This window comes from Neofelis nebulosa, chromosome 15, assembly GCF_028018385.1.
Source record: "Neofelis nebulosa isolate mNeoNeb1 chromosome 15, mNeoNeb1.pri, whole genome shotgun sequence".
NCBI classification, from domain to species: domain Eukaryota; kingdom Metazoa; phylum Chordata; class Mammalia; order Carnivora; family Felidae; genus Neofelis; species Neofelis nebulosa.
In genome coordinates this window covers 75249477-75261889 of record NC_080796.1, presented here as the reverse complement: position 1 = coordinate 75261889, position 12413 = coordinate 75249477, and positions in this window count along the sequence as shown.

The following is a 12413-nucleotide window of genomic DNA, read 5'->3' as shown; positions in this document are numbered from 1 at the left end:
TGGAAAGAAAGAAATAAAGCAGGACACCTGGGGGCTCAGTCAGTTAAGCGTCTGACTCTTGATTTCCACTAAAGTCATGATCTCACGATTCGTGGGATACAGCACTGAGTCGGGCTCTGCACTGATGGTGTAGAGACTGCTTGGGATGCTCTCTCTCTCTCTCTCTCCCTCTCTGTACTCCTCCCCCACCTGCACACACTCTCTCTCTCTCTCTAAATAAATAAATAAATAAATAAATAAGAAAGAAAAAAAAGAAAGCAGTCATTGCAAAAAACATGATTGTGTACACAGAAACCCCCAAAGAATCTATACACTATTGACATTAATAAATGAATTAGGAAGATTATGGATACAAGGTCAAATGAAAGATTGATTGTGTTTCTGTATACAATCAACAGAGGTTCTTTTATTTATTTATTTATTAAAAAATTTTTTTAATGTTTTTATTTATATTTGAGACAGAGAGTGACAGAGCATGAGCGGGGAAGGGGCAGAGAGAGAGGGAGGCACAGAATCTGAAGCAGGCTCCAGGCTCTGAGCTGTCAGCACAGAGCCCGATGCAGGGCTCGAACTCACAGACTGTGAGATCGTGACCTGAGCTGAAGTCGGACGCTTAACCAACGGAGCCGCCCAGGTGCCCCAACAGAGGTTCTTTTAAATAAATAGTGCTAGAGGGGCGCCTGGGTGGCTCCGTCGGTTAAGTGTCCAACTTCAGCTCAGGTCATGATCTCACCGCTCGTGAGTGAGTTCGAGCCCCACGTTGGGCTCTGTGCTGACAGCTCAGAGCTTGGAGCCTGCTTCGGATTCTGTGACTCCCTCTCTCTCTGTCCCTCCCCTCCTCATGCTCAGTCTCTCTCTGTCTCTCAAAAAATGAATAAATGTTAAAAAAAATTAAAAAATAAAAAAAATAAATAGTGCTAGATATGGAAACAATACGTATTAACCCTTACCTCACACCATATACAAAACACTGATTCAAAACGAATCATGGGCCAAAATAGAAAAGATAGGACAATAAAACTTCTAGAAGAATATAATGACTTCTTTTATGGCCTTGAGGTGGAGAGAAATTCCTTAAACAGGGCACAAAAAATATTAACCATAAAACTAAAATATCAATAAACTATAAATTTTATTAAAATGAAGAGCTTCCGTTTATCAAAACATCACTAATAAGAGAGTGAAAGTACATTCTCAACTGGCAAAACATTTGCATTACACACATCCGACAAGACCATTTACATCAGGCCATGTAAAGAACTACAAATAAATAAGAAAAGAGAAAAATAATCCAATTTTAAAATAAGCATGAGACCTGAGTGGCCATTTCGAAAAAAGGTGACACCCGAAGGACTAACAGACATACACACCATGTTCAACTACAGGAGAACGGGAATTACAACCACAACCAAGTCCTACTGCACGCGGACAAGAACGGCGTGCGCAGGGCAGGTGACATCCCGGCCGTGGGCCAGCACAGGCTGTAACGGCAACTCTTGTGTCTTGCCGACAGGATTCTCAGCCGGAAAACTGCAGTATCTCCTACGACCAGCTAAAGCCAAATGCGTGCCCGCCTGCTGACCAGAGGCCCCACTCCAGGTGAGGGGAGTGTGTGCGTATAAATCCATCGAAGACACAAGTACGAGAATGTTCACGGCAACTTTATTCCCGGCAGCAAGAAAGTCAGAAAAGCCTAGTGTCCACGTGTCTACCAATACTAGGTAACCAATCGCACGTTCGCCAGGTAAGATGCTACGCGGCAACGAGGAGAACGGACTCATGGACACGAACGGCGACACGGATTAACCTCACGGTCGTCAGGTTGAACAGAATAAGCCAGACACAGAAGGCAGCATTCTGTATGATTTCACCGATGCCACAACGAGGACGCGGCAGACCCAATCAGCAGTCATTCTCAAAGTAGTGGTTACTCCTGTGGGGGCTGGGGCTGGGCAAGAAGCTTCTGGGATGTCTGCAGTATCTAACCTCGATCTGGGTGGGGCTCCCGCGGATGTACTGCTCTGTAAAGATTCACTGAGCTGTACACTTAAGTTTGGTGTGCTTTGTGATTATGTGTGTTTCCGTAAAGGTATTTTAGAAAGAAAAATGCGATATATGACAGCCTTCAAAGACAAATATCTGGAAATAATTCTGAGAAGTGAACTGCCATGTAACCGCCACGGGAAGCCTCCCTGTGCCCTGCTGCAGACACTGCCTGCCACTCCCCCAAAGGCGACCCCTGTCCTCACCCCACCCCCCCACCCCCCCACCCCCGATGCCACACGCCCGTTTGGCCAGGTTTTGCATTTTATACAAATTGAATCGTGTACGGTGCACACTTTTGTGTCTGGCTTCTTTTCCGTTCGGGAGAGCCATCCATCGTGTGCTGTTAAAAGACGCGGCGGCCCGCCGCGGCCTGAGGACCGGGGTTGGCTGACCCCGGGCTGGAGTCGGCAAGGTCCAAACTGCGGCGGGCGGGCTTCAGCCCGGTCGTTTGTGGGTGTCCTTCGGGTGGCGGTGACTCCAGGGGCCCGGCTCCTCCTGGGGCCACATCACTTCCCAGGCCTCACGACTGCACTCAGCCGCCCAGAGCAAGGGACAGGAGGGGTCTCCCGGGCTGTGCATCTTGTCTGTGTTCAGAAGCACGTGGCCTCCCCAGGGAGGTGCTGCGCGTGTGCGTGTGCGTGTGCGTGAGGTGCGGAGCGTTCTGAGTGCGGGGCCCAGGGAAACCACCCCATACACTCACATCGCGTGGGTGTTCGAGAGCACGGTTCGCTGTGGCTGGAGCCCAGGCAGGCAGTGGAGGGAGAGCGGCCAGAGACGAGGCGGTGAAAGGAGGGCGGACCCTTTGCTCGCCCAAGGCGCTCAGCTTCGTCCTGAGAATAAGCCAGAGCCCTCGGGGTGTTAAGGGGGAGAGTTTGTCCCACCCAGCTCGGCCACTTTCCGGGCCCTTCTTGCCCTCCTGCCCTTTCCTGTGGCTCAGAGGTGACGGGAGGTCAACTTCCAGTTTGTTTTTTCTCAAGTGAACCTAGAGCCTTCCCTCCGCTCCCCGCCCCCCCCCCACCCCGCCTCTGGGTGGGGGTGGCCTTGCAGGAAGGGGGCAGGGCGTGGTGCCTGGAGGCAGAAGTGTGCATCTTTGATTTTTTGACTTGGGACTCTGAGGGCTGAAGACAGGGCAGTGGGGAGGGAAAGGAAGGTGCTGGAAAGTCCCCAGGAGCCCCAGGGCTAAGCGTGTCTGTCTGGAGGCGAGAGCCAGGAGGAAATGGTGGGCTGTGTGCAGACTGCAGACCCACGGGCACTGCAGACCCAGGCCTGTGCACCCCCCACCCCCTCCCAGGTGGCCCTGGGGGGCTCCGCTGCTCTTTCCCTCCCGTGGATCCCACAGGCCTCTTCTGTTCCGCTGTGACAGGCCACATGTCTGTGTTGAGCGCCAAACTCTCAGGGGTTCCTTTCAAACGTCTTTGTGCCCCCCTCAGCGTGACTCTGTGTCCCCCCCAGTGTCACTCTGTCCCCCCCAGGGTGACTCTGTGCCCCCCCCAGGGTGACTCTGTGTCCCCCCCCGGTGTCACTCTGTGTCCCCCCCAGGGTGACTCTGTGCTGGCTCTGTGTCACCCCCGGTGTCACTCTGTGTCCCCCCAGGGTGACCCTGTGCCCCCCCAGGGTGACTCTGTGTCCCCCCTGGTGTCACTCTGTGTCCCCCCCAGGGTGACTCTGTCCCCCCCCAGGGTGACTCTGTGCCCCCCCAGTGTGACTCTGTCCCCCCCCCCGTGACTCTGTGCCTCCCCAGGGTGACTCTGTGTCCCCCAGTGTGACTCTGTGTCCCCCCAGGGTGACTCTGTGCCCCCCCCAGGGTGACTCTGTGTCCCCCCCGGTGTCACTCTGTGTCCCCCCCAGGGTGACTCTGTGCTGGCTCTGTGTCACCCCCGGTGTCACTCTGTGTCCCCCCAGGGTGACCCTGTGCCCCCCCAGGGTGACTCTGTGTCCCCCCCAGGGTGACTCAGTCCCCCCCCAGGGTGACTCTGTGCCCCCCCAGTGTGACTCTGTCCCCCCCCCCGTGACTCTGTGCCTCCCCAGGGTGACTCTGTGCCCCCCCCAGGGTGACTCTGTGTCCCCCCCGGTGTCACTCTGTGTCCCCCCCAGGGTGACTCTGTGCTGGCTCTGTGTCACCCCCGGTGTCACTCTGTGTCCCCCCAGGGTGACTCTGTGTCCCCCCCAGGGTGACTCTGTTCTGACTCTGCGTCCCCCCCGGTGTCACTGTGTCCCCCCGGTGTCACTCTGTGTCCCCCCAGGGTGACTCTGTGCCCCCCCAGGGTGACTCTGTCCCCCCCCAGGGTGACTGTGCCCCCCCGGGTGACTCTGTCCCTCCCAGGGTGACTCTGTGCCCCCCCCAGGGTGACTCTGTGCCTCCCCCAGGGTGACTCTGGACTCTGTGTCCCCCCCGGTGTCACTCTGTGCCCCCCCAGTGTGACTCTGTCCCCCCCGTGACTCTGTTCCCCCCCCAGGGTGACTCTGTGTCCCCCCCAGGGTGACTCTGTCCCCCCCCAGGGTGACTCTGTTCTGACTCTGTGTCCCCCCCGGTGTCACTGTGTCCCCCCCGGTGTCACTCTGTGTCCCCTCCAGGGTGACTCTGTCCCCCCCAGGGTGACTCTGTGCCCCCCAGGGTGACTCTGTGCTGACTCTGTGTCACCCCCGGTGTCACTGTGTCCCCCCCCGTGTCACTCTGTGTCCCCCCCAGGGTGACTCTGTCCCCCCCCCAGGGTGACTCTGTTCTGACTCTGTGTCCCCCCCGGTGTCACTGTGTCCCCCCCGGTGTCACTCTGTGTCCCCCCCAGGGTGACTCTGTGCTGACTCTGTGTCACCCCCGGTGTCACTGTGTCCCCTCCCGTGTCACTCTGTGTCCCCCCGGTGTCACTCTGTGTCCCCCCCAGGGTGACTCTGTGCCCCCCCCAGTGTGACTCTGTCCCCCCCCCGTGACTCTGTGCCCCCCAGGGTGACTCTGTTCCCCCCCCGTGTCACTCTGTGTCCCCCCCAGGGTGACTCTGTGCCCCCCCAGGGTGACTCTGTCCCCCCCATGACTCTGTGCCCCCCCAGGGTGACTCTGTCCCCCCCCGTGTCACTCTGTGTCCCCCCCAGGGTGACTCTGTGCCCCCCCAGGGTGACTCTGTCCCCCCCATGACTCTGTGCCCCCCCAGGGTGACTCTGTCCCCCCCCCAGGGTGACTGTGCCCCCCCCAGGGTGACTCTGTCCCCCCCCCGTGACTCTGTGCCCCCCAGGGTGACTCTGTTCCCCCCCCCGTGACCCTGTGCCCCCCCAGGGTGACTCTGTCTCCCCCCAGGGTGACTCTGTGTCCCCTCCCAGTGTGACTCTGTGTCCCCCCCAGTGTGACCCTGTGTCCCCCAGTGTGGCTTGCACTCTGGCTGGGTGTAGAATTCTGGCCTGGACGTGTTTCCCCATCCAATTTGAGAGCTTTGCTCCGTGGGTGGCTTCTCCTCATCGTGCTGTTGAAAGCAAGTCGCTCTGCCTCCTGGGCGACGGTCTGGGTCCAGCCCGCGGTCAGAATCCCTCAGGGATTGAAACGGGGCATTTTACTGTAGAGAAGCATCGGACTAGGACGAAAGAAAGGTTCCAAGACGCTGACGGCTTCGTGGTCCCAGAGGGCTGAGAAGAGCCAGGGAAGGAAACATTTGGGAGGGGGGAGGGGCCCTCCCCCAGGCAGGGGTTCAGAGCTCCCCGAGGACGTGTGCTTGTGGCCCCGGGACGGCCGAGAAGTTGGGTGGTTTGCTGGGCCGGAGCTGGGAGCAAGGCCCTCGGGACACAGGTGGCCGGGTGTATTGGGGGGGGGGGGGGACGGTCTGGTGCAACAGCGCCCCGTGGGAAGGGCTGAGGCTTTGGGACGATGCGGGGCGGGGCGGAGCAGGGGCAGAGCACCCCAGAGCGTCCTTGACGTGGGGCGTGGGGCGCAGCTGGCGGAACCGCAGGAAAAGCCCCTTCCCCCCTCCCCCCGTGCCCCTCAGCGCCTCGACCTGGAAAGCCTAGCACGCGCTCACAGTAAGGCAGAAATGCTGGCAGAATCCGGGACGCCACCACTGAGGAGGCGTTCAAAGCTGTGCACCAGGAACTTGTCCAGGGGCACATGGGTCCTTTGTGGTGGTTATTTTCTCTGTCTCTGACTTTGCAGTCATTCCTGGTCCTGCTTGGTGGGTATCTAGACTCGTCCCTTGCGAGGGGCTCTCACCCGGTTCTTCGGGCCCAGCAGAAGCTCGGGTCCCTGAGTTCCGAGAAGTCCTCTTGAATGACTTTAATTATTTCTTTTCTCCTCTTTTCTCCTCTCTGATTATTCAAGTAGCGTACTTCCCGGACTGTTTCTCTACGTTTCTTATCATCTCTTCATTTCTTTGGGTTTTCTTGTTGTATTTTCTGGGACATTTCTTGATCTTTCAACACTTCCATTTATATTTATATTTAACTTTCTCACCTCAACTCTTTTATTTCTGTTGCCATGTTTTTAAAATCTTTAAGTAATGTTCATTTATTTAAGAGACAGAGACAGAGTGCAGAGTGTGAATGGGGGAGGGGCAGAGACAGGGAGATACAGAATCTGAGGCAGGTTCCAGGCTCTGAGCTGTCAGCACAGAGCCCGATGCGGGGCTTGAATTCATGAACCATGAGATCATGACCTGAGCGAAAGTCAGACGCTTAACCAACTGAGCCCCCAGGCGTCTTGTTGTGCCGCTTAAAAATTTTTTTTAAAAATTTATACATCTCTTTATACGTATGTTTATTATATAATTTATTACAATACATGACAGATTTACTGTAAGGAATCGGTTCGCGGGATTCGGGGAGCTGACGAGTGCTGAGATTTGCAGGCCGAGTTGGCCGTTGGCCCAGGAGAGCCAGCGGTGTAGTTCTGTCCAAATCGGAAGGCCTGAGACTCAGAAGGCCAGCAGGCTGGAGACCCCGGGAGAGCTGATGACGTTCTCATTCAAGTCCAAAGGCAGGAAAAAGTCCGGTTTGAAGGCCACCCGGCAGGAAGAATTCTTTCTTGCCGTTTATTATGAATAATGAGTGCTACTATGAGCACGGGTGTACATGTATGTGTTGAGTCCCTGCTCTCACTTCTTTTGGGTTCTAACAGTATTTCTATGTTTAATTTCCGAGGAACTTCCAGCCTTTTCCACAGAGGTTGTGCCATTTTACGTGCCCCCGGCGGCGCACAAGGGTCCCCGGCTGGTTAGTGGCACGGCTGGATGTGAACTCAGGCAGTTTGGCTCTGGAATCCGCTTGCACGTGTGTGCGGGCGCAGACACCGCGGTGCATGCAGGACACTGGCCGTGGGAAGGGGACTGTTCCTCGCGCCTCCGTCCGCGGAGCCTCGGAGAGTAAAGCAGCCTCCGCGGGGAAGTGCAGAAACGAACGGTGGTCCGAGTTCACAGCATCTTCCAGGAGAGGGGACGCGGGGCCGACAGGCCCCAGGTGACACGAGATCACTGCTGGCGTCGGCAGCAAACCTGGCTGGAACTGTTAGGTCGGCTGGTAAATTGTTCTGGAATCCAGAACACTGTTAAACCCACGAGCTGGAAGGGGCCTCCTGGGGCATCTCGTGGCCAAATTCTACTTTGACCTGTTCAATTTACAGGGGATACAATGGGTTGTGATTAAAGACATCCAGAGAGTCTCCTGCCTGGCAAGAATGTGTTTTGGGAAGAGTACATGTTTACACACACTTAACAAACACTCAAGGGCGCCCGGGTGGCTCAGTCGGTTAAGCGGCCGACTTCGGCTCAGGCCATGATCTCGCGGTCCGTGAGTTCGAGCCCCGCGTCGGGCTCTGTGCCGACAGCTCGGAGCCTGGAGCCTGTTTCCGATTCTGTGTCTCCCTCTCCTGCTCACACTCTGTCTCTTTCTTTCTCAAACACAAATAAACATTAAAAAAAAAATTAAAAAAAAACAACACGATACTCATCTAGAACTTACCATGTGTTAAACATTGTTACAAACATTTTACATATGCCAATTTAATTTTCATAAGAATCTTAAGAAGTTACTTCTATTTCCCCTGTTTTACAGATGGACACACTGAAGCACAGTGACATCAAGTCACTTGTCTTTGGACAAAGAGCTACTGAGTGGCAGAGTGGAATTTAGACCCAGGCAGTCTGGTTTCAGAGTCCGTGTAGACAGAATTACACTGTATATTGCATGTAGGAAATCTGCTGTCTAAAGGAATGTCACATCACACCCTTAAAATGAGATGAGTCGCCTCCCCTGCTCTACAGCTCACATGCGTCTATTTGGTATATCTGCATTTTCAACCTCCTAGTTTGTTTAACCTTAAAATAGTGAGGCTTTTTTTTTAAGTTGGTAAAATATACATAATGGAATATTTACCACGTTAAAATATATAATTTTTATGTTTGTCATTTTCTTACAAGAGAAGAAACATTTGCAAGGTAGCAGACACATAGTGAATTAGGGGCACCTGGGTGGCTCAGTGAGTTAAGCATCCGCCTTTGGCTCAGGTCACGATCTCAGGGTTCATAAGTTTGAGACCCACATCCGGCTCTGTGCTGATAGTGTAGAGTCTGCGTGGGACCGTCTCTCCCTCTCTCTCTGTCCCTCTCCTGCTCACGCTCTCTATTTCAAAAAAAAAAAGAAGACATACACTGTATTCCATTACCCACTACAATTAATTCAGGGGAACACAGGTTAGGAAATAGCGCGCTGGTATTTATTTATTCTTTTTTAGGAAAAAAAAAGGTTGAGGGGTGCCTGGCTGACTCCGTTGGTAGAGCATGTGACTCTTAATCTTAGGGTGGTGAGTTCAAGCCCCATGTTGGGCATGTAGCCTATTTAAAAAAAAAGTACTGGGGGGGCGCCTGGGTGGCGCAGTCGGTTAAGCGTCCGACTTCAGCCAGGTCACGATCTCGCGGTCCGTGAGTTCGAGCCCCGCGTCGGGCTCTGGGCTGATGGCTCGGAGCCTGGAGCCTGTTTCCGCTTCTGTGTCTCCCTCTCTCTCTGCCCCTCCCCCGTTCATGCTCTGTCTCTCTCTGTCCCAAAAATAAATAAAAAACGTTGAAAAAAAAATTAAAAAAAAAAAATCCTTTCCTTTAAAAAAAAAAAAAAAAAAAGTACTGGGGTGCCTGGGTAGCTCAGTCAGTTGGATGTCAGACTCTTGATTTCAGTTCAGGTCATGATCTCATGGTTTGTGAGTTTGAGCCCCATGTCGGGCTTTGTGCTAGCAGTTTGGAGCCTGCTTGGGATTCTCTCTCTCTCTCTCTCTCTCTCTCTCTCTCTCTCTCTCAAAATAAATAAATAAACTAAAAAAAAAGTATAAAAACCAGAAACAAAGGTTGAGTTCATTTTAGTAGATAATTTTCAAGCAAATGAAGTAACTTTAGTTCATGCCCATTGGATTTCTGACACAGCTGCAATGAGTCAACGGTGTTGTGTTCTTCAAACACCAGGACCCCAGGTTTGGGCTCCCAGGGGCGGCAACTATGCTTCAGCCCTTGTTTTTCTGGAGCGACCTTGGCCAGTTAGCAGTAAGATCACACCTTCTTTTTGAGCAATGGAATCAGGACATGCTTTTTTTCTTTTTTTTTTTAATGTTTATATATTTTGAGAGAGAGAGACAGGCAGAGAGAGAGAGGGAGAGAGAGCAAAGAACGGGAGGGGCAGAGAGAGAGGGAGACACAGAATCTAAAGCAGGCTCCAGGCTCTGAGCTGTCAGCACAGAGCCTGAACCCACGAGGGGCTCGAACACAGGAATCTCGAGATCATGACCTGAGCCGATCCAGGCGCCCCACGACATGCTTTATCTGTGCATCACGGTGCTTCTGCTCACAGACTAGTGGGTCTTCTTTTTAAAAAGTTGGCCAAGAGTTGGGACGCCTGGGTGGCTCAGTCGGTTGAGCGTCCAACCCTTGGTTTCGGCTCAGGTCAGGATTTCATGGTTTGTGAGTTCGAGCCCTGCATCGGGCCCCACTCTGACAGTGAGGAGCTTACTTGGGATTCTGTCTCTACCTGTCTCTCTGCCCCTTCCCCACTCACCCTCTCTGTGTCTCTCTCTCAAAATAAATAAACTTGAAAAAAATTAAAAACAAAAAAATAAAAGTTGGCCAAGAGTATATGCCATGAAAATTAGGAATGATCTCGAAAAATGAACCTTCAGTAACACGAAGGGAGTCCTAAAGACATTAGAAAAGTGTTTTTAAATCCTTGAACAGAGAATACTCTTCCACAGTTGCATGAGATACTGTCACAATTACAGTGATTTCTGGATGCCACATGCTACCAATCTGCCACAAGGCCACAGGTTCATTTTATCAACGTTTTTTTTTTTAATTTATTTTTGGGACAGAGAGAGACAGAGCATGAACGGGGGAGGGGCAGAGAGAGAGGGAGACACAGAATCGGAAACAGGCTCCAGGCTCCGAGCCATCGGCCCAGAGCCCGACGCGGGGCTCGAACTCACGGACCGCGAGATCGTGACCTGGCTGAAGTCGGACGCTTAACCGACTGCGCCACCCAGGCGCCCCACAGGTTCATTTTAAAAGGATGTAACTGAGAAGTCAGATAGAAGAGGAGCGGGCCTGGACTTCCCAGCCCTCCGGGTGCCACTCCCCCCACCCCCACCCCCAACGCGCAAGCATCCCGGAAGCTCCCGTCTGAACCACGGCTAAGTGCACAGTCCAGTGTGCACACTCACACTGCTGTGCGGCCATCACCACCATCCGCGTCTATAACACTTTTCGTTTGGCAAAAGCAAAGCTCCACGCACATCCCACAATAATGCCATTCTTGTTTCCAGCCTCCGGCGGCCACTACCGGACTCTGTCGCTATGAGTTAACCACTCTGGCTTCTTTATGCAAGTGAAGTCATTTAGTGTTTGTCCTGTGTCTGACTTATTTCTCTCAGCAAAATGTCCGAAGTTCATTCATGTTCGAGCGTGTGTCAGAACTGCCTCCCTTTTTAAGACTGACTAATATTCGCTTGTCTAGAGATCGCGGATTTTGTTTATCCGGTCATCCGTGGCTGGGCACTCGGGTTGTTTCCACCGCTTGGCCATTGTGAACAATACTGCCACGAACAGGGGTGCAAATATCTGTTCAAGTCCCTGCTTTCAATTCTTTTGTATGTAAGCCCCAAATCACGAGCTTAGGGCATATGATAAGTCTGTATTTAATCTTCACTATGTTGCTTCTGAACGGTTACAAAACCCCGACATTCTGTAGATATTACCAGAAGGGGAGATGTTATAACCCCCTTGTGACGACGGTGCTAGAAATCCCTTCTCGGGGTAAACTCAGCTGGCGAGTCAGCAGAAGGCAGAACTCTGCTGCAGGTGGCGCGTGGGGTGAACCAGACCGGGGATGCCACACCCCCGGATGGTGAAAGTGGACAGGTGTCCCCAGGAAGGCTGAGGGCACCGGGCCCTGTCTGGGGCTTGACTCTAGGGGGTGCCACTGGGCTGGGACACTGAGTTCTGCTGGTCAGAGGGACCCTGTGTGATACCTCAGCTGGCCACACAGTCAGCCTCCTCCCGGGCTGACAAGAAAGGGAGGGGAAGGTTTCAGGGAAATAAAGGGCACTTTCTGGCAGTTATTGATGTGTGAGGGCCAGAGGCCAGAGGAGGGGTCTGCTTGTCAGCCCAACCCACCCAGCACTTAGGGTCATAGCCTCTGTAGGTGACAGAGAACAAAGGGTATTGTTTGAACTCTCCCAGTCAACTTCAGCCCAAGCCTGAGGGGTGGGGGTGGGGCAATTGAAAAGAGAAAACACACCCTCTTTGAGTTAGGGTCTAGGGGCCTTGACTGGCCGTCCCCTTTGGGGAACCATTCTACCTCTTGAGGCCCAAGGGAGGAGGAACAGACGTGAATGAGTACCTTTTGGATTCAAAACAATCCGTGTATTTATCCTGGGAGGTCTCTAATGGGGCCCTGTTGGTGGCAAACTTTAAGAGGTTAGCTTCCAGGTCCAAGGTGAGAGGGGGCTGGCAGGCAGGAAGCGTCTGATAAAAGTGATCCAGCCCTTAGCTTCCCTGGGGAGACAAAGGGTGACTGACTGCAGGAACACGCCCTGGTAGGGGACAGGGGGCTGGCTGGGGGGCCCAAAAAAAGGGTATCCCCAGTGCCAGCTCCTACTCTTCCACTGTCCCCAGCCTGCCTATCCTGGAGTGCCTGCGGGTGACGGAGTGTCCTTGTCCTGTGTCCGTGGAGCCCTCCTGGTGAGAGCTGGTCCTGCAGATGGGTGGTTCCCACAGAGAGACCTAGATGCATGGGGTCTGGCAGGTTGCATTTCAGGAGCTCTGTCCCTTCCTGTCAGATTCTATCCACTTGGGAGCTCCTGTGCCCATTCCAGCACAGGCCCATTCCAGCTGTCCCGTGACCTTGATTTGGGTTAGGACCAG